At 36.9% G+C, this 22,044-nt stretch overlaps 1 non-coding gene across 1 annotated transcript; it reads left to right on the top strand.

Annotated features, from left to right (window-relative positions):
• Positions 1-20,034: 20,034 nt before the first annotated feature.
• On the top strand, positions 20,035-20,141 carry LOC138391024 (U6 spliceosomal RNA). Its single transcript, XR_011234668.1, has one exon. It is a non-coding gene; the product is annotated as a U6 spliceosomal RNA (small nuclear RNA).
• The last annotated feature ends 1,903 nt before the right edge of the window (positions 20,142-22,044 follow it).

The following is a 22,044-nucleotide window of genomic DNA, read 5'->3' as shown; positions in this document are numbered from 1 at the left end:
TAAACAGATGTTAATAAGCAAAATGTCTTGAGCATCCCCAAAACTGTTGCTATGACCTTTGCTCTTGACCAATCCTCTTTTGCTTTGACTGGACACCTCTACCTCTTGGTAGCCATTGCTTTGATTGTGCTTTGTCTTCAGGATCATGCTGGTAAAGCCATGTTTCATCTCCTGTTACAATTCTTTTTTTAATTTTATTTATTTATTTTTATTTCAGCATATTACAGGGGTACAAATGTTTAGGTTACAATTCTTTGAAGAAATGCTTCAGGATCTTGATCCCACTTGTTTAAAAATTCCATTGAAAGCTCTGCTCTTGTCTACAGCCAATCTGGGTGCAACAGTTTTGGTACCCATCGAGTGGAAACTGTGCCCAACTTCTCATTTTTCAGTCAGAATTTGATTTGTAAGCTGAATCAATTGAGGTGTCTGTGGTCCTGACTATTGTTTGTGCTAGTAATTGCCAGTCCTCTTCAATTAGGGCACAAATAAGACAATTTTTTTCCCCCAAATATTGACGTGGATGGTCTGCTGCTGTGGGCTTCATCTTCAACATCATCTCATCCCTTCTTAAAACAAGTTTTCCATTTGTAAACTACTGATTTCTTCAGGGCATTGTCCCTGTAAACTTTTCATAAAGCATCGATGATTTCACCATTCTTCCATCCAAGCTTCACCATAAATTTGAAGTTTTTTCTTGCTTCAATTTTAGCAGAATTTTTAATTTTCTTGCTTCCATTTAGCAGAATTTTGCTCCAATGGCGGCTCTTTTCAAAATGACGTCTTATCCTTCTTAGTACCTCAAACTAGATACTGTTCAGATATGTTATTTTAATATAACAGGTTAGTACAAATATATACTGGTGCAAAAAAAATTTAAATCTATGCATAGTTTTTTCCATAATGCAAATTTTCCATGAATTTTTTGAAGACTGCTTGTATATCTTCCAATAGTTACCTCACTCTGGGTATAGAATAGGAAGATTTTTCTTTTTGTGTTTTACTATATTTTATATTTTATTTACTACAATTAATATATATTGATTTTTATTTAACTTTTAATTTATTTCTCTGTAGCTGACATGCACAAAAGAAAAGAAACTGCAAGAGCCAGGGTGGTGATGGAGCAGACATTAGCGGGTGAAAAATTTCAACAAATTTCTAGAAGTGAGATAGCAGGGTTTTGATCTAGAATAACATATTTTCTGATCCCTTTATGCCAATGGCATTCAAAAAAATTTTGTTTGCAGACCACTTAACTAGGACAAAATGTGTGACACCCCATCTATCTCATTTACTGAAGGAAAAAGAACTTGCTAATAACAGATTTGAAAAGAACAAAAGAAACAGGCTGCTGTAAGTACTTTGTTAGCAGCATTATAAATTAATTATTATTTATTTTATAAGTATAGAATATGCTTATAAAACAAGGCCCTGGAGATTTTTAAATTAGCTAAAAATTATATTATGCTTACATTAATGTATACTATACCTTTTTTAAATGGCAGAAATTTATAGGTAACATATCATCAGTGAAGACTAACTGTACTAATGGTTTTGAGTTATATATGTACTTATTTAACAATAAGAAAATGGATGGTACATGCTTTTTTTATTACTTTTAATATTAAAAAGTTATTTTCACATGAAACATATATACATATAATTAGGAAAAGTTTAAACAAAGTTTGTCAGAGATTTATAAAAAACCTGTGTCATGAAAATTCCAGAAATTTCAATGTACTCCATGTTATTTTTTTCTTCAGAGTGAACTGTAGTGATTTTCAAACATGTTTGCAGTCAAAAAATTTTCACTAAATTTCTTCAGGAAATTTGTCATGCATTCTAATTGCTTTTGTTGAAAACTTTTGAAATTTGGGATGGTTTGGGATTCTCAAGCTCCCCTTGTGTGCAGTTTATATCTCTAACCCCTATGGTATTATATATTCCTGCATATAAACTGCAGGTTCTAAATAAATAGTGATAGCTCCATCATTTTAAAGAGAAAAACACAGAACTCGAGTCCTTCCTCCCCAAAGAAGAACCCGTGTATATAACTGGGAGTTCTTTTTTTATTTTTTTGGAGACAGGGTCTTGCTCTGTTATATAGGCTGGAGTGCAGTGGCATCATCATAGCTCACTGAACTTCAACCCTTGGGTTCAAGCGATCTTCCTGCCTCAGCCTCCTAAGTAGCTGGGACTACAAGTGCACACCTACATGCCTGGCTAATTTTTTAATTTTTTTGTAAAGATAGGGTTTTGCTGTGGTACTCAGGCTGGTCTCAAACTCCTGGCTTCAAATGATTCTCCTGCCTTAGCCTAGAAAAGTGCTAGAATTACAGGCATGAGCCACTGTGTCTGGCCAATAACTGGGAGTTCTTTGAATTAACTGTTATATAGAATACAATGTTTATTAAAAGGTAAGTAATAAAAGTGTTCACTGTAGAGGTCAAGGCCCTTGGCCTCCCAAAGGTTCACTAAAAAAATCACTGACATGAGGCAGATTGATTAATAGCAGAAAAAGCAAACAAATTTATTTAATGTGTACATATGGGAGCCTTCAGAATGAAGACCCAAAGATACAGAGGAAATTGTCTATTTTTATGCTACATTCAACCAAGTATGGATAGCTGTCCAAATGACTAGACAAAAAGGGTATGTTCAAATGCTAAGAGACCAAGTGGGAAAACCCAACATGGCCTGCCTGTCTGGATTCTTCTTGGCCTGTCTGAGTACACATTCCTTCTTTCTGTGTATGAGACAGGACCCTCTCTGGAATGGAGGTGTTATCACCTACAGTCAAACAAGGTAGGTCAGGTAATTTCTTTACGGCCAGTTTTTACAGATAGGGCAGAGGGAAATGGAGTAATATTTTTAGGTTTTATGGTTGGCTTTGGTGAAAAAAGTGTTCTGGTTTCCATGGCCCACCTTGGGGAAGAGGGATTCTAGTTTCTATTACTAGCCTCAGGAGGGAATGAGACTGGGAGATAGGAGGGCAAGGGAAGGTGAGAGAAAAACTTTTGTTTCTGAGGCTGCCGCTGAGGCCTTCATTTTGGGGTATTGTTTTCTGAGCCCCAATGTAACTGAAACTTAATATATATTATTAAAATTCAGTAGTAACTACAGTGATTATTTAGATTATTAGACCCACAAAGGTTTTTTTTCACTGACATTGCTTAAAATTCTTGACATATAACAAAAGCAAATGTCCATCAGTTTTATTACTGCTTTAAATTCTCCACAGTCAATACCACCCCTTAGTGCATGTCACCAGGTTAGACCACTGTTCCTGCCACAAATATGTGGAAATTAAGTAACACACTCTTAAATGACCAGTGCGTCAAAAAAGAATTCACAAGGGAAATTAGAAAAATACCTTGAGATAAATGAAAATGCAAATAAAACATATCAAAATTTATGGAATGCAGCAAAAGCAGGACTAAGAGAGAAATTTTAGCTATAAATGCATACATTAAAAAAGAAGAAAGATATCAGATCAAGAATCTAACTCCACATCTTAGGGAACTGGAAAAAGAAGAGCAAACTAAACCCAAGCATGAAGAAAGAAGAAAATTTACCCAAAATGATCTACAGATTCAAAGTAGTACCTATCAAAATCCCCAGGGTCTTTTACAGAAATAGAAAAAAAAAAAATCCTAAAATTCATATGGAATTGCACTGTGTCCCAAACAGCCAAAACAATCTCAAAAAAAGAAGAACAAATTTAGAGGACTCATACATCCTTATTTTAAAATTTACTGGAAAGCTACAGTAAACAAGAATAAGGATAGACATATGGACCAATGCAATAGAATAGAAAGTCTAGAAATAAATCCCTGTAGATATGGTCAAATGATTTTCAACAAGGGTACCAAGATTATTTGATGGGGGAAGGATGGTCTTTTCAACAAATGGTGTTAGGAAAACTGGATACCAACATGCAAAAGAATGAAGTTGGACCCTTCCCTTAAACTATGCACAAACATTAACTTAAAATAGATCAAACACCTAAATATAAGACTTAAAACTATAAAACTCTTAGAAGAAAACATAGGAATAAATCCTTATGACATTGGATTTGGTAATGAATTCTTAGATATGACACCAAAAGCACAGGGAGAAAAGAAAAACTAGATAAATTGGACTTCAAAAAAATAAAAGCTTTTGTGCATCCAAAGACTACCCACAGAGTGAAACTAAAACCCCCAGAATGAAAGAAAATATTTGTAAATCATAAGTCTAATAAGAGATTGCTATGGTATCCATGTATCTCCTTAAAATGCATAAGTTGAAATCCTAACCCCCAAGAGGATGATATTAAGAAGTAGGGCCTTCAGGAGGTAATTAGGTCATGAGGGTGAAGCCTTCATGAATGTGATTAGTGCCCTTATAAAAGAGTCCTGAGGGAGCTTGTTTGCCTCTTCTGCCAAGTGCCCTCAGTGAACCAGTAAGCAGGCCCTCTCCAAACACCCAACCTGTGGATGCCTTGATCTTGAACTTCAAAGCCTCCAGAATGATGAGAAATAAATTTCTATTGTTTATAAGCCACCAGATTTGTTGTGTATTTTTTACCACAATAAAAAATATTTTAAAACAGTCTCTATAATAGAGTACTGACTCTTAAATAAATGGACTGTTTCAGACTGATACTGTAAAGGCAACTTTTGAAGTAGCTGGATTGGCAATTGCTATTCGTGGCTTGACATTTGTAAAAGGGTACAGACTAGAAGACTACCTGCGATGTTGGAGCAAGATGTGAAGGAAAACTGCTCATCTACCCAGCAGGGACCTGCTATGTAAACCTCTCCTAAACCAAGCCCTCAGTTGCAATGAGGTAGCAAATTTCTCTAAGACCCCCAAGGTGGAGAAGGAGCATGGGAAAGGAAGGCCAAAAGGGAAGGGCTGTAAGCAAAGCCTGGGGAGCCCCAGCCTGTGGTCTAGGCTAGAGGGGCACAAGCATTCCAGCTGAGGAACTGGGCCCAGAACCACCCAAAGTGGTTTCTCAGACCTTGTTTCTAGCAATAAATTCTTTTAATGAAGAAGCCTTATGCAGAATTCTAGGATATAATACAGATAGCCGAAGAGGGGCCCCACCCCCTCCTTTGCTATCTCATTGTCTTAGAACTTGGGCCTGGGAACACAGTTTGAGAGACCTTCTACTAACTAATGATTAGCATAAATTTAAATGTTTTCTTTGACTTTTCCTTCAGTAAAAATGTGGGTTGTCAGTGCAAATGCTTAGCCAAGCATTTGTAGAGTAGTTAATTAGTGAATATCATATTCTTATTATTTCAATGGTGGTTTTTATTAAAAGTCTAATTAACTCATGGGTTCTGGGCACTTTTGAAGAGATCTCACAGTTGCCACAGATGCCTCATCACTAGCTCACATTTGATGGAAGCACGATGAGGGTGCTGGACGGGACTGGGGTCGGGAGACCCAGATCCTGGTGCTGGATTGTGGATTCACTGGCCACATGTCTTGAGAAGCCACTGGACCTCAATTTCTCCATCTCTAAATTAAAATAATTGGATTAGATATCTCTAGCCCCAGCTCTGATATTATGTGATTATATCTGTTGTTCTAGATCTACATAGGCCACATTACACGGTGTCAGTGAACTCATCCCGGGTACTCTGTGTGCCACAGATATACCAATGATGATGAAATGTGGTAAGATCACAAGAAAGACCAATGAACTATGTGTTCAGGTGGTTAGAACAGGAACTGACACAAAGAAACCCTCATGGCCCTCACCAGAACAGTATTCAGAATTACAAGCCGCATGCATGTTTTTAGGAGGAAAAAAAGTTCACAATAAAAATGTTATGAGATTCACTGGTAGAACTTATCATAGACAGAGATACCTCTATTACCCCAGAATGAGCTGCTCAACATAAATTAATTTTCTATCTATCAAAAGATTATTCCTTCCCATGCCAAAGTATTTTAAATTTCTAATGTTTTTCTGGATGGTCTTGTAAAATAGTCTCAGATATTTTGCTGCTTTCTTAAGCAACACAGGTTAAATACAATTTAATAATTTGTTGACAGCTGAGGGTTATCTCTTTGGGAAAAAAAATCCTTTGTTATGATACAGTAATGTCCATAATGGCCGTCAAGCTACATAAGAGGTGTTTCTTTGTTGAGTGGCTTAAATTGCTCTACTTTTTTTTTTTTTTTTTTTTTTTGTTGAGACAGAGTCTCACTTTGTTGCCCAGGCTAGAGTGAGTGCCGTGGCGTCAGCTTAGCTCACAGCAACCTCAAACTCCTGGGCTCAAGCAATCCTACTGCCTCAGCCTCCCGAGTAGCTGGGACTACAGGCATGCGACACTATGCCCGGCTAATTTTTTCTATATAGATTTTTAGTTGTCCATATAATGTCTTTCTATTTTTAGTAGAGACGGGGTCTCGCTCTTGCTCAGGCTGGTCTCGAACTCCTGACCTCGAGCGATCCACCCGACTCGGCCTCCCAGAGTGCTAGGATTACAGGCGTGAGCCACCACGCCCGGCCTGCTCTACTTTTTAAAAGAGTTGTCCTCTGTTTTAAAAGTTTTTTTGGCTCTTACTTTGTTGCCAGACTCTTAGCTGTTGCTTGTGTCGGCCAGGGCCCTTGCAACCGGCAGCGTCTGCATTTCTTGTCAGCTCTTAGCATCTTTTCTTTGGTGGGGGTGGGGTGGGAATGGGACGATCTGGCATTCGGGTATTTCCATTGTCTTTTTTGTTTTTTTTATTACTTCTGTTTCCCAAGTACATTATGGATATATGAAGTTATTGGGAAACTAATTTCCAGAGAAATAATATGTAATTGAGATTCCATGATGTTTCTGTTTCTTTTCTAATGCCAAGAAAAGTGAGGAAGATAACCCAGCTGTGAGTAGGGTGTGCAACACACACACACACACATATAAATATACAGATACCTTGTACATATTATATATTTGGTATCTTTTGTATCTTGACATAAAAGAGGCAAAAACAACTTGAGGTACATTTTAGAGAAGCTAAAGAAAATCAAAGTTTCATGAGTGGAATGATTTTTCTATTGATTTCCAGTTCCTTGCAGCCTCTGGATATCTTGTTAAGGGCACCCGTGAATCACCAGGAACAGGCACCAGCTGTCTTTTCTAACAGAGCTACTACAGTTAGATGAGGCTGCAGGGGAGATGCAGTATTCTAGGACAGACAAAATGTCAGAGGGTGATTAAAGGCAACGTTCCCTTCTAATTTTTAGATGAATAAAGTAGCTGTAGAGGAAACAAGCTGCATTCAAACCCAGTCCTGCCTGACTCCTAAGTTTGCGTGCTTTTGACACAAACATGTGACCTCCGCAGACAACATGCACATCCTATGTGACTCATGGCTCAAAGTCTTCCTGGAAGTTCAGTCCTTGGCTGAGCTCCTAGACACACACACTTTCTTCTTCCAAGAGTCAGAGAAGTGTGGCCAAGTCTCTTTTGCAGTAATTCTAGAGTTAAGAATCAATCCACAGCAACATCAGTGTGGGTAACCTAAACAGGGCAAAGATGACCAGCTTGGCTTGCAGCTTAGACCAAAAAAAAAAAAAAAAAAAGAAAACAAACAAAATTCCTACGTCTATGGCTTCTATTGATAAGCTAAAAAGTGAGAATTCCATCACCTGTTGTTTTGTACATAATTCTATATGTTTTCCCTCATTCAGTTGTTTGCACTGAGAAGTTGACTTAACATAAAGTCATAACAAACTCAGTGACAGTGAATTTTGAGAGGCTTATTTCCAGATAATTTACTGCCAAATTAACACAGAACAGTTAATCACTTTTAATGTCTCTTTTCATACATCTATTTTCATCAAAAAGGTCCTTTCTGTTTAACTACTCTGACCTAAATCTTTAGAATGAATATTGCTGCCATCACAGATCCCTCCTGGGGAAGGAATATAATGGGAGTGAAAAGCGCCACATTAAAAATAGCATGGAGAAATACGTAAGGGAGAATGCAGAGGTAAATGTGATATAATATCCTTTATTTCACTTGGAAAATCACTCAGGCAATTTGTGTACATGATATCAGGGCTCTCAAAAATAATTTTCCCCACAACCGTGGGTCAAAACAGCCCACGTGATTTGTTTACATGATGGTATGATTAGAACAACCCATACATACTTTATGACCTTTGCTGATTGTACAACTTTGTAAATAAACCATTCCGAAAACACATACTATTCCTCTACACTCACACAGAACACTTCTGACATCAGATATATGGGGTTTTTTCCACACCTAATCAATTCTCTGACACCAGACGGGCATCCTACAACTAAATTAAATTATGACACCGTCCACCTGGAATTACCATCAGAACCCCCTACAGGTTAAGGGCTCAGACCCACGAGCCTGCCTCCATTTCAGATGCCAGTCACAAGTGTAGGCCTCCCATCCTTCTGACCAGCTGGCTATAAATCAGGAGTTCCTACAATCCCCTCCTCAGGTTCAACGGTTTGCTAGAATGGCTCATAGAATTCAGAAACACTTTACTTATGTTAACCAGTATTTTATACAGGATACAACTCAGGAACAGCCATGACGAAAGGCAAGGTATGGAGCAAGGTATGAAGCAGAGGGTGCCTGGAGCTTCCGTGCCCTCTCTGGGTGTCCTGCCCTCGCAGTACCTTGAAGTGTTCACCACTACAGACATTCATCAAATCTCGTTCTTCCAGAGTTTTTAGAGACCTTGATCTCCAGCGCCACCTCCCGCTTCCCAGAGCTTGGTAAGTGGAGCTAAAAGTTTCAACCCTCTAATTACTCAGTCTTTCTAGTGACTGTTCCCATCCTGAGACTATCTAGGGGGCCCCACCCTAAGTCATCGCATTAGCATAAACTCAGGTATAATCAAAATGGGCTCATTATGAATAACAAAAGACATTCCTATCACTCAGGATATTCCAAGGGATTTAGGAGCTCTGAGCCAGGAACCTGGGACAAAGACCAAATATATTTCTTATTATACCACCACCATTTTGATCATAAACTTTGTGATAGAACAATTTTTAGAAGAGTCAGCTCAGGACAACTAGAGATCTAGTGATGCCCTAGGGAAAGTTAGAAGAGAATGATTGCTTTCTTACAAAGTCACCACCTTTTGACATTTTACACAACCTAATTCAAAGTTTCTCGTTCAATTATTCTCTTTTCTACTTCTGATCAGTTTTTCTTCTTTTGACACAATTGGACCAAGACAAAAGATAGGTAGAGCTATTTGCAAGGCCTAGAAGACAGGTAGAGCTGAGTTTGGATGGTGGCTCCACCACTTAGTAGCCGTGTGATCTAATGAAGTTCTTTAAATTCTTTGATCCTCAGTTTCCTTATCTATGCAGTTATGCATCACTTAACAACAGGAATATGTTCTGAGAAATGCATCATTAGGTGATTTCATTGTGCAGACATCATAGAGTATACTTACACAAACCTAGATGGTATAGCCTACTACACACCTAGGCTATATAGTATACCCTATTGCTCCTGTGAACTAAAATAAAATCTTAAGCTCCCCCGCTGACTGAATGGACTCCTTCTTGGCCAACGGGACCCCAGAAATACCCTAAAGCTGAGTTGCTGGCCATGAGGAGGAAGGTCAGACATGCCTCATCATGCCCCCTCCTTTCTTGGAAATATCCTTTGTAACTCATTAACAGGTCCAAGGCTGTGCAAGACAAAGTTTAAACCATACCTGCAGGTCATCACTTTATTCTACTTAGCAGATGACATGAGTGTGAGTATAGATTATATGTCTGGTGACTTGTCTCTGATTAGCAGACTTCCTTACCTTAATTTAAAACATTCCAAGGCTTTAGACAAAGCTTCATTTCTTTAACCAATTGCAAATCAAAGAATCTTTAAAGCCACCTATAATCTGTAATTTCTGCTTTAAGATGTCCTGCCTTTTTAGGCCAAACCAATGTACACCTTCCATGTATTGATTTATGACCTTATGTGTAATTCCTGTCTCCCTGAAATGTATAAAACCAAACTGTAACCCAACCACAGAGAGACCTCTTGCTCAAGGCTTCTTGGGTGTGGCTCTCTAGGCCATGATCACACATACACAGTTAAGAACAAACCTTTGTAAATTATTTTACAGAGTTTGGGTTCTTTTCCATTGATATTCCTAAGCTACAAACCTGTGAAACATGTTACTGTACTGAGTACAGTAGACTAATTGTAATACAGTGGTAAGTATTTGTGTTTCTAAACATATCTAAACATAGCAAAGATACAGTAAAAATATAGTGTAAAAAAAGGGTACACCTGTAAAAGACATTTACCATGAATGGAGCTTGCAAAACTGGAAGATGCTCTTGGTAGATCAGTAAGTGAGTGGTCAATGAGTGTTGACTGAAAAAGTAAAAAAATCTATAAATTTAGAAAGGAGAGCTTTATTTCTAAAAGGGGGTATCAAAATCTGCAGGTGTGAAGCAAAGCCTCCGGCTAAAACTGAAAAGCAAGTACTTTGAAGAAGGAAAGGTAGGACCAGAATTTATGCTGAACTGGTTGGCTAAATATATATATTTAACAGGTTATAGGAGAAGCATGAATATTCACAAGGGTTGGTACATGCATATGCAGTAAGCTAACATGTATGTTATACATCCCATGTTCACCTCAGGGTGGAGACTTAACATTGAACTGTTCTGCACTTAGGCCTTATATGTCAAAAGGTGAAGCAGAGGACATAAAGCCACTCAGTGTGCAGCCTCCGTAAACAAGCCAGAACCAGTCCACAGTCAGGTGGTCTTTTAGCAGGAAGGAATGACGATCAGTTCTTGTGTCAAAATCACAAAAGGGAGGGTCAATGTCAAGCAGTGGTTTGAAATCAGCAGTGGAACAAGGCTTTCAAAAGGACTGGTTTCTATTTAAGCCTTACGAAAGAAAGTCTAATAGTGGTTAGCGAGGGAGGGGGTATCGTGAAGAGTGTCTGACCTCCCATCCGTCTTGGCTGGGAGCTCAGTTTTTCAGGTTTCTCTAGGGTTCTCTTGGCCAGAGGGGGTCTGTTCAGTTATTTGGAGGGCTCAGGATTTTACTTTTCTCAGACATTATTGTACTGTACTGTAGACTTTATAAACAATGTACACTTGGGCTACACTAAATTTATAAACAAAATTTTCTTTTTTCAATAATAAATTAATCTTAGCTTACTATAACTTTTTCACTTTATCAACTTTGTAATTTTTTTAACTTTTTGACTCTTTTTTAATAACACAACTTAAACACATTGTACAGCTGTACAAAAATATTTTTTATAGCCTTAACCTACAGCTTTTTCTAGTTTTAAATTTTCTAATATTTTTTTTTTTTTTTTTTGCTTTTTAACACTTTTAGTTAAAAACTAAGACACAAACCACATCTTGTCCCCCTGGAAGGTCTTCAGAAGCAACAACATGCATGGAGCTGTCATCTTCTATGATAACAATGCCTTCTTCTGGAATGCCTCCTGAAGGAGCTGCCTGAAGCTGTTTTACAGTTAACGTTTTAAAATGTAAGGAGTACACTCTAAAATAACAGTAAAAACTATAGCATAATAAATACACAAATCAGTAACATAGTCATTTGTCATCATTATCAAGTATTATGTACTATATATAATTGTATGTGCTATTTTTATATAACCGGTAATGCAGTAGGTTTGTTTACACCAGCATCACCACAAACACGTGAGTAATGCATTGGGCTACAACTTTATAGGTGGTCACACATCATGAGGTAATACGAATTTTTCATCTCTATTATAATCTCATGGGATCACTGTCCTATATGTGGCCCATCATTGACAGAAATGTCATTATATGGCACATGACTATATATTGTGTATAATAATAGTACCTACCTCATAATATTACTGTTAGGATTAAATGATATAAAGCATATAAAGTACTCAGCATAAAGCCTGGTACCTGGGAGGGACACCATAAATATTAACTATTATTATTTCTATTATTAACAAATATGGGTAATTAACTTTTCCAATTAATCTATCGTTCTTTTTTTTTTTTTTTTTTTTTGAGACAGAGTCTCACTTTGTTGCCGGGCTAGAGTGAGTGCCATGGCATCAGCCTAGCTCACAGCAACCTCAAACTCCTGGGCTCAAGCAATCCTACTGTCTCAGCCTCCCGAGTAGCTGGGACTACAGGCATGTGCCTCCATGCCTGGCTAATTTTTTTCTATGTATTTTTAGTTGGCTAGATAATTTCTTTCTATTTTTAGTAGAGACGGGGTCTTGCTCTTGCTCAGGCTGGTCTCGAACTCCTGACCTCGAGCGATCCTCCCGCCTCGGCCTCCCAGAGTGCTAGGATTACAGGCATGAGCCACCGCGCCCGGCCAATCTATGGTTCTTATAAGTGCCATTTCAGTTACCTTTTCAGATTAATTGTGGAATTCTAGAAGCTGAGATAAGTATGATGAGCACTTGAAAAGGGCACTGCTATGTCTGCTTTGTAGAATTGACATACAGTTGTTCCCAATTCAGTTGGTAATATGAATTTATAGCAGTACAAGCTGCAAAAATCTTACTTACTGTGAATTGTTTCCTGCATATCTTACTTAGTAATGATAGTTTTCCTTGTCCTGAATAAGTCTCAGCTTCTGCAGATGAATTGCTCCCCAGGTTTCATGGCTCTGCCAAAAAAAAAAAAAAAAATGAAAATGTATTCATTTCTTATTATTGATTCATAATAGATGAACATATTCTTGGGAAGGTTACATGTGATAATTTAATACATTTGTATAATTTGTAAAGATCAAATCAGAGTAGTTGGGATATATAATGTGTTCATTTTTAGTATTTATCATGTAGTGCTGAGACATGGTGCTCCCTGGGCTCATGTCAGGCCAGGGGGCTGACTGTTGTGTTTTAACATGACGTCTAGGTCCATAAGGCTTTGCCCCATGGCTTCTTGGCAATTCTTGGAAAACTGCTGCTGCCATGTGTATGTGGACAAATCTTGACTTGACTGATCAACCCAGCGTAAGACGGAGGGATGGTCTCAGAGCATAGTCCCTTCATTGAAGAGCTGAAACAAGGCTGGTGTCAAAGAAAGTGCATTGGATTTTCTAGTTTCTGGTACATCGTGAAAGAAGAAGTTGATGAAAATATAAAGCTGTAAACAGAACATTTGTGGTTTGAGGACAGCAAGGTTCTTGGGTATAGAAAGTTACTAATAATCTGTAAAACCTCACGTGACCAAAACCTGTGGCTTGAGATGCTCCAAGGGAGTAACAGAAGGGCTGCAGTGGAGTGTGACCACCACCTGCACTGTCTCTCTAGGCTGTCTCCCTCCCTCCCATTGGCCCCCCTACTGGCCACTTCTCTCAGTTCTCTGGGCCCCTTTTTCCATTGATGTTAATTCTACCACCACATTCCCACACCTATACTTGGCCATGGGTTAAGAATTGTCAGGAAAGAACGTGATTATTTCTGTGCCCAGCAAGGTAGATGTTCAATAAGCAACTATTAATAAGTTCTCAAAGTAGACAAACAAAAAACATTTCTTTTAGCCTTATAAACCCACAGAAATCTAAAAAGCTCCCCACCCCCAACTCTCTCTCTATAAAGGGATGAACAATGCAGGAAACAGTGGGTTAAGCTGTATGGAATATACATCTAAGAAGTTCTAAGAACATTCAACTTAGTCTTTTTCGTAGTCAAATTAGCAAAGCAGATGAAGATACCTTTCTAATACTAAATAATGCCCATCTGTGCATCTGTAAATTCCACAGGACTCCAAGGATGAAAATGGGAGATGTGACCTACTTCTAGACCATCAGGTCAGAGAATTACCGATGTGACCCTCACTTATAATTGGTCCCAGTGGAGGCCAATTGGTGAATCTCCCCTCCATACTGGGCAAGTTGAACAAAATTAGATGATTCAAGGCTAAAACAAAAATAACCTATTTCAACTACGGCAAAATTTCTTTGAGTAAATAAGTAAACTTCTTGATTTTTCAACCTAGAGGGACAGTGCAGGCAACTGTCACATTCCATTGTAGCCCTTCTTTTAAGAGCATCTCAAGACAGAGGTTTTGGTCATAGTTGGTTTTAGAGATTATTAATAACACCTGTACTCAACAACCTTAATCTCCTGAAACCAGTGTCTTTGGATATTCATTTAATTATTCAAGATTACTCAAGAATTCATCCTGGGGCAGAGTCTACTGAATAGGTTTATAAATAATGATGAGGAAGGAGTACACAGTGAAGTCTCATGCTCTAAGATACACAAATCTCTCCAGATGGTGGAAAGCTACCCCAGAGGGAAAGAGATTATAGAATAATCTTAAGAGCCTGTGTCAGTGAGCAGAGCCTTAAGAAATGTTACAATGCATGTGATGAAAAAGTCATAAATTTAGGAAAAATAATCTAAAATACACCTATAAAATGAAAATCTCTATTCCTTATCAGATTCTGCTCAAGAAAAATACCCAGAGTCATTACAGATTGACTCCAGAATATGTACCAAATATTCTGCATCAGCCAAAAAGTCCTAGAAAATGAAGAAAACCATTACGAACTATGCTAGGAAGAAAGCTTTATCCTGGTATGTCTCTGCTTGGAAGGATTTACATAGTTCTTGCTGTTGTCCCTCAAAAACACATTTGCAATAACTTGAAAAGATCCATAGAAGAAAAGATCAAAATAATTGGAGGCTTAGGATTTTTAAAAAGGATTGTTTGTTTGTTTATTTAATGTTAGATTGGGACTTTGAGTCTCGAAATAAGAAATCTAATTAGAAGTAATTAGGTTTACATGATTATAGGTAGTATGGATAAGGTGAACAGAGATTTGCTTATTCACTACCCTCAAAGTCATGGGACAGGGCGATGGCAATTTTTGAAACTCATAAAATAAATTCATTAGCCAAAGAGGTAAGTATGACAGGAAATATAAATGCATTTCAAAGCATTTGGACAAATTATGACCAATACTATCATCAATGACTTTGAAATATATTCCTGGAATTAAGGGGCAATAAAAGTATTTTTTTGACATCTTTGTGGGCAGGAGAATTTAGGTGTGAATAGACCATACGCTCAAATGTTCCCAAACAGCTCATGAATGAGAAAAGTTTTAGAACTATTGATATAATCAAAATATTACCTTCAATCCGTCCAGGATACCACTTTTTATTCGTCTTCCTATTTCAGATCAAAGTACAGTGAGAACAAACTTTCAGTAGTGGATGTTCCCTTTGATTGATAGCCAGAGGTCAGGACTCTCCAGCAATTCTGATGAATGTATATAACTTCTTGGTTCCTCTTTATTGTTTCATCTTAAATTCTGCAAATAAGATGATGCAGATGAACAGTGCTGTAGTTCCTTCTCATTTGCATTTTATTAGCTTTATGACAGTTTCCTTCTTGCATGATACTACCTAATTACATCCTTCAAAGAAGCACTAACACATCACTCTGCACTTTCAATTATTCACTCCAGTGAAGGGAATCATGAAACACCCACCCCCCTCCAAGAAAATCCACCCAGCAGTTGGGTCGCTGTGGGAGGGAGATGGTGTGAAGGATTGGGACCACAATCTCAATCAGCAGGTCTTAAAGAGAAGCCTAGCTTTGGCCCCATTTCCCTGCAAGCCAATTTCCTAGCCACACAAGAACACAGGGCACAGAACCCAACTTTATTGCTCATGTGCTTCACAGAATTTGTTCCAAAAACAACTTATTTCAAATAACTTTGGGATATTTAAAAAGTCATCCATTTACGAGAAATTGTATTTTCCCCGTATTTCAAAGAAAGGGTTATAGTCTCTGAAAACCTTTGAAAAGAGAGAATCCAGACTGATTTTGAGCCCTATTGTGTTGCAATTGGTGTGTAGCTTCCTAAGGTATCTGCTTTACTTCCCCCTCCCCACCCACTCCCCACTGGTTCTGGGGACTCTCATGCTACGCCTTTTACATATGGACAATCAGTTCTATGTGAAATCATGAAGATGTGTCTTTGGTGCCCTATTTTCCTTCTTTGACTCTTTTCTATCCAGATGGCACCTTACCTTTATTCCTTGGTACTCATTTTGGTTTTAATTTGACCTTAATGACTAATGATGTTGAACCTATTTCATATGCTAATTTTCTGCCTGTGCATCTTCTTTGGTAAAGTGTTTGTTCAAATGTTTGGCCATTTTAAAATTTGGTTATTTGTTTTATAATGAGATTGTAAATGTTTCTTATATTTGTATCTAGATATAAGTCCTGGCATTTGCAGCAATATGGATGGAACTGGAGAACATGTTAAATGAAATAAGCCAAACACAGAAAGGCAAATATCTCATGTTCTCACTCATATGTGGGAGGTAAATATTTAAAACCAGTTGATCTTATGGAGACAGAAAGTATAGTGGTGGTTACCAGAGGCTGAGACGGGTAGCAGGGAGGAGGGGATAAAGTGGGGATGGTTAATGGGTGCAAAAAAATAGGTTGTTAAAGAGAATGAACAATATTTGATAGCACAAAAAAGTGACAATCAACAAAAACTTAGGGTATACTTTAAAATATTTTAAAAAGTGGAATTGAAATGTTCCTAACACAAAGAAATGATAAATGCCCAAGGTGATGGATACCCCAATTACCCTGATTCTATTAGTTCACATTGTATTAATTTCCCAGTATCAAAATATCATATGTATCCTATAAATATACACAACTATTATGTACATATAATAATTTAAAATAAAAAACTTTTTAAAGGCCGGGCACGGTGGCTCATGCCTGTAATCCTAGCACTCTGGGAGGCCGAGGTGGGAGAATCGTTTGAGCTCAGGAGTTAGAGATCAGCCTGAGCAAGAGCAAGACCCCTTCTCTACTAAAAATAGAAAGAAATTAGCTGGACAACTAAAAATATATATAGAAAAAATTAGCCAGGCATGGTGGCTCATGCTTGTAGTCCCAGCTACTCAGGAGGCTGAGACAAGATTGCTTGAGCCCAGGAGTGTGAGGTTGCTGTGAGCTAGGCTGAGGCCACAGCACTCTAGCCTGGGCAACAGAGTGAGACTCTGTCTCAAAAAAAAAAAAAAAAATTTTTTTAAAACAAAAGAATGTGTATTCTGTGGTTGTTGGATAGTGCATTTAATAGATTTCTATTAGGTCAAGTTGGTTAATAGTGTCATTAAAGACTTCCATGTCCTTGATTGCTTTCCTTTAGTTGTTCTATCCATTATTGAGAGTGGAGTATTGAAATCAACTATTATGGTATTATATAGTTCTCCCTTCAATTTTGTCAGTTTTTGTTTCCTATATTTTGGATCTCTGTTATTAAATCCATATGTGTTTATAATCATTAAAGCTTCCTTCTGAATTGACTTTTATATACATTATGAAATGTCCTTCTTTGTCTCAAGCTTTTTTGTCTCAAAGTCTATTTCTCCTCATACTAATATAGTCATTCCAGCTCTTTTACAGTGTGCATGGTGTATATTTTTTCATCCTTTTACTTTCAACCTATTTGTGTTTTTGAATCTAAAGTAGGTATCTTATAGAAATACACATCCTTGCCAGTATTTGGTATTATTTATTTTTATTTGAGCTATTCTAATAGGTAGGGTATGGTATCTCATTGTGGTCTTATTTTGTTTTTTTCTAGTGGCTGGTGATGTTGAACATTGTTGCTACCTATGTAACTTTTATGAAATGTCTCTGTGTATTTTGCCCATTTTCTAATTAAATTTTTATTGTTAAGTTTGAGACTACCTTATATATTCCAGATGAGTCCTTTATCAGATGTGTGGCTTAAAAATATCTTCTTCATATCTGTAGCTTGGTTTTTATCCTCTGATCTTCCACAGACTAAAAGTTTTAAATTTTGATAAAGTCAATTTATTGGGTTTTTTCCCAATAGATCAGGCTTTTGGTATCATGCCTGAAAAGTCTTCACCAGATCATATGTCCCAAATATTTTCTCTTATGCTTTTTCCTAAAAGTTTTATGATTTAAATTTAAATACATAATGTATTTCCAGTTAATTTTTTGTATAAGATGTAAAATTTAGGTTAAGGTTCAGTTTTTCTTTATGAATATATAATTTCTCTAGCATCATTTATTTGAAAAACTATTCCTCTTCCACCAAATTGCTTTCACACTTTGGTCATAAATTGGTTATTTGTACTGGTTTACGTCTATTTCTGGGTTGTTTATTCTTTTGCATTGACCTATGTGTCTATTCTTTTACCGTACCACACAGTCTGTAGGGTAGAGAGCTTCTTTCTATTTTACTCTTTTTAAAAAAAATTGTTTTAGCTATTCTAGTTCTTAAATTTTACATTTAAATTTTAGAGTAATCTTGTCTATATCTACAAAAAATCTTACTGTGATCTTGATAGGAAATGCATTAAACCTCTATATATCAATTTGGGGAGAATTGACATCTTTATTATGCTGAGTCTTCTAATCCATGAACACAATATTATTATCTTTATTTAGATATTTTATTTCTTTCATGAACATTTTGTAGTTTTCCACATACAAGTCCTACATATATTCATTAGATTTTCACCTAAGCATATTTTAAACAATTATAAATGATTATTATATCTAAAATTTTTGTTTTCACATGTTCATAGATAGTATATAAATATACAGTTGATTTTTTTGCTTACTGATCTGTAACCTTGCTGAACTCATTTATTAGTTCTAGGATTTTTTTTGTAGACTTCTTAGGGTTTTCTACATAAATCATTATGTCATCTCTAAATAGGAACAGTTTCATTTCTTTTTTCCTGTTCGACCTGCATTTTTTTCTTGTTTTATTGCACTGACTAGAACTTCCAGCACTCTGTTGAATAACAGTAGGGAGAGCAAACATCCTTGTCTCGTTCCTTAAGAGAAAAGCATTCAATCTTTCACATATATATATATTTTATACACATACACTATATATGTACACACACACACAGGTTTTTTGTAGACTCTCTTTTTCAAGTTGAGAACAACCCCCTCTATGCCTATTTTTCTGAGAGTTTTTACCATGAATGGGTATTGGATTTTGTCAAATGCTTTTTCTACATTGATTGGTATGATCATGTGATTTTTCTTTTTTAGTCAATTAATACGGTAAATCACATTGATTAATTTTTAATATTGAACCAGTGTTGCATCCTTGGAATAAAGCCCACATGGTAGTGGTATATAATTCTTTTCACATATTTCTGAATCCTATATGCTAATATGTTAAGAATTTTTGGTCCTATATTTATGAAAAATATTTACCTGTTGTTTTCTTTCCTCATGATGTCTTTGTCTAATGTTAGTATTGGAGTAATATTCATGTCACAAAATGAATTGGGAGGTTTCCCTTTCTCTTGTATTTTCTGGAATAGATTACTTAAAATTGGGGTTAATTCTTTAAAAGTTTGGTAGAACTCTCCAGTGGACCCATTGGGCATGGAAGTTTCTTATACTGAATTGTTTAAGTTACAAATTTAATTTTCTTAATAGTTTCTTAATAGTTATGGATAGGGCCATTTAAATTATTTATTTAATATTAAGTAAGTTGTGGCAATTTGTTCTTTTAAAGAAATTGGTCCAATCATTTAAGTTGTCAAATTTATATGTGTAGAATTGCTATTTGGTATCTGTGTATTTCCCAGTCTCCAAGATGAAACCATATAACAGAGCAAGGGTGAGAAAGCCAAATATCTCCCAGGGATAGAACAGTTGTCTCCTCATCTGTCTTCATGGAGCATAAAGTTCAAGGACAGGGTGAGGATTTTAGCTTGAACACTGGTGTGGTAGATAAAATAATACCCCCCTCAAGAGGTCCATGCCATAATCTCTGGATCCCCACACTATGTTATGTTATATGCAAAATGGACTTTGCAAATGTATTTAAGACTATGGATCTTAATACAGGGAAATTATCCAAGATTATCTGGGTCAGCCAAATCTTGTCCCTTGAGCCCGTAAAAGCAGACAAATTTCTCCAGCTAGAGTGAGAAGAGATAGAGCAAAAGAGATGAGGAAGAAGGAGCAGAGTTAGAGAGATTAAAAACATGAAAAAGTGCTTGCCTCAGCAGCACATATACTAAAATTGGAATGATACAGAGAAGATTGGCATGGCCCCTGTGCAAAGATGACACACAAATTCGTGAAGCATTCCATATTTTTGATTAATAAGATGTGATATACGTATACCATGGAGTACTACTCAATCATAAAAAAAATGATGAACTAATACCCCTTGTACTATCCTGGGTGGAGCTGGAGCCCATTCTTGAAAGTGAAGTATCACAACAGTGGAAGAACAAGCACCTCATGTACTCACCATTAAATTGGTACTAATCGATAAACACTTATGTGCACATATGGAAGTAACAGGCATTGGGCAGGTGAGAGGGGGAAGAAAGGGATGGGTAAATTCACACCTAATGGATACAGTGTGCGATGTCTGGGGATTGGGCACATTTGGGCGGTGCAAAGGCAATATATGTAACCAAAGCATTTGTACCCCTGTAATAGTCTCAAATTAAAATAAATAAATAAATAAACACTAATAAATAAAAAAAACACTAAAAAAAAAAAAACATGAAGGACTCAATCTACCATTGCCATCCTTGAAGGGGGCCATAATCTAGGGAATATAGGCAGCCTCTAGAAGCTGAGAATGATCCTTGGTTGACAGCCAGAAAGGAAATGGGGGCCTACATCCTACAGACACATAGAACTGAATTCTGCCAGCCACCTGAATGAGCCTACGAAGAGATTCTACTCTAGAGTGTTCAGAAAAAAACACAGCCTTGCTAACACCTGGAACTTAGGCTTTTGAGACACTCAGTCAAGGAACTAGCCAAGCCATGCTGCACCTAGGTTTCTGACCTACAGAACTGTGAGATAATAATTTGGTATTTTAAGCTGCTAAATTTGTGGTAATTTGTTATGGTTTTTCAATTAGGCACTTAGGATGTATTTAGTCTTTATCGTACACCTATGTTCATAGATAGGAGTTTAAATTCAACTATACTCCCTACTGTTTGAGTTTCTGAATATTATATTGGATTGAAGATAGATACTTACATTCTCATTTAATTTAAATAACAACAAACAAATTTCTTGGCCCTTCCCTTCTTCCCTGTTATTGAAGCCTCTTGAATACCAGTCCAGCTGTCTAACTGTGCATTTTAAAAATTAGGTTTTTAGACTTCTGCTTCCAGCCATGATGGAATAATATCAACTAGATTTGCCCTCATGTCTTAATAACTAAAAATGTGGAAAAAATAAAAGAAAAAAGTATTTTCATGTAGTAAACAACAGGTAGAATGGGAAGGGAATACTGAGTGAAGGAAAACAAATGAGGTAAACCCTGTGAATGTCCCAGCTCACTGCCTGGAGAGAGTTTCCAGGCCACAGCACAATGTGGGGGTACACACACAGAGTTCAGTAGTCTTCAGTCATTGATGAGGCAAAATGCAGAGTTTTGAGAGACCAAGGTACCTAGAATTTATGTGGTAGAGCCCTGGAGAGGAAAGAGATGCACATAAAGAGAGAAACTCCCCCTAAACTCTTCAGCAGAATGCTAATCAGCACGTGAGAGCCCAGGGAACGATCATTAGAGAGAATCAAGTGGAATTATCTCCAGCGCTCACACAAGGGAATAGTTTATGTTCCACCAATCAGTGTGTAAAGAACTTCTAACACAAATAAAGTAGATTCATCAGTTGGGTATTGTCTTACTAGAGAGGCAAAATTAATGCTAGGGCAAAAGGTCATTCTGGACCCACCCATCAAAATTAAAAGCTAGTCTTAAAAGGATCAAATAATTTCTGAATAACTTCACTGTGTCTAACAATAAAGACCAAAAATACTTAAAGGAGTACTTAAAAATTCATCAATCATCTATGTAAAATTCACAATGTCTGGCACCAATCCAAAATTATCAGACACACAAAGAGGCAGGAAATATAACCTATATTAAAAAGAAAAAAATAATTAAATGTAGACTCAGTAATGACATAGATGATAGACTTATTAGACAAAGATGTTAAAACAGCTATTATAAACGTATTTATATATT

The sequence above is a fragment of the Eulemur rufifrons genome, chromosome 8 (assembly GCF_041146395.1).
Source record: "Eulemur rufifrons isolate Redbay chromosome 8, OSU_ERuf_1, whole genome shotgun sequence".
NCBI classification, from domain to species: domain Eukaryota; kingdom Metazoa; phylum Chordata; class Mammalia; order Primates; family Lemuridae; genus Eulemur; species Eulemur rufifrons.
This window is presented reverse-complemented; position numbering and strand designations above follow the sequence as displayed.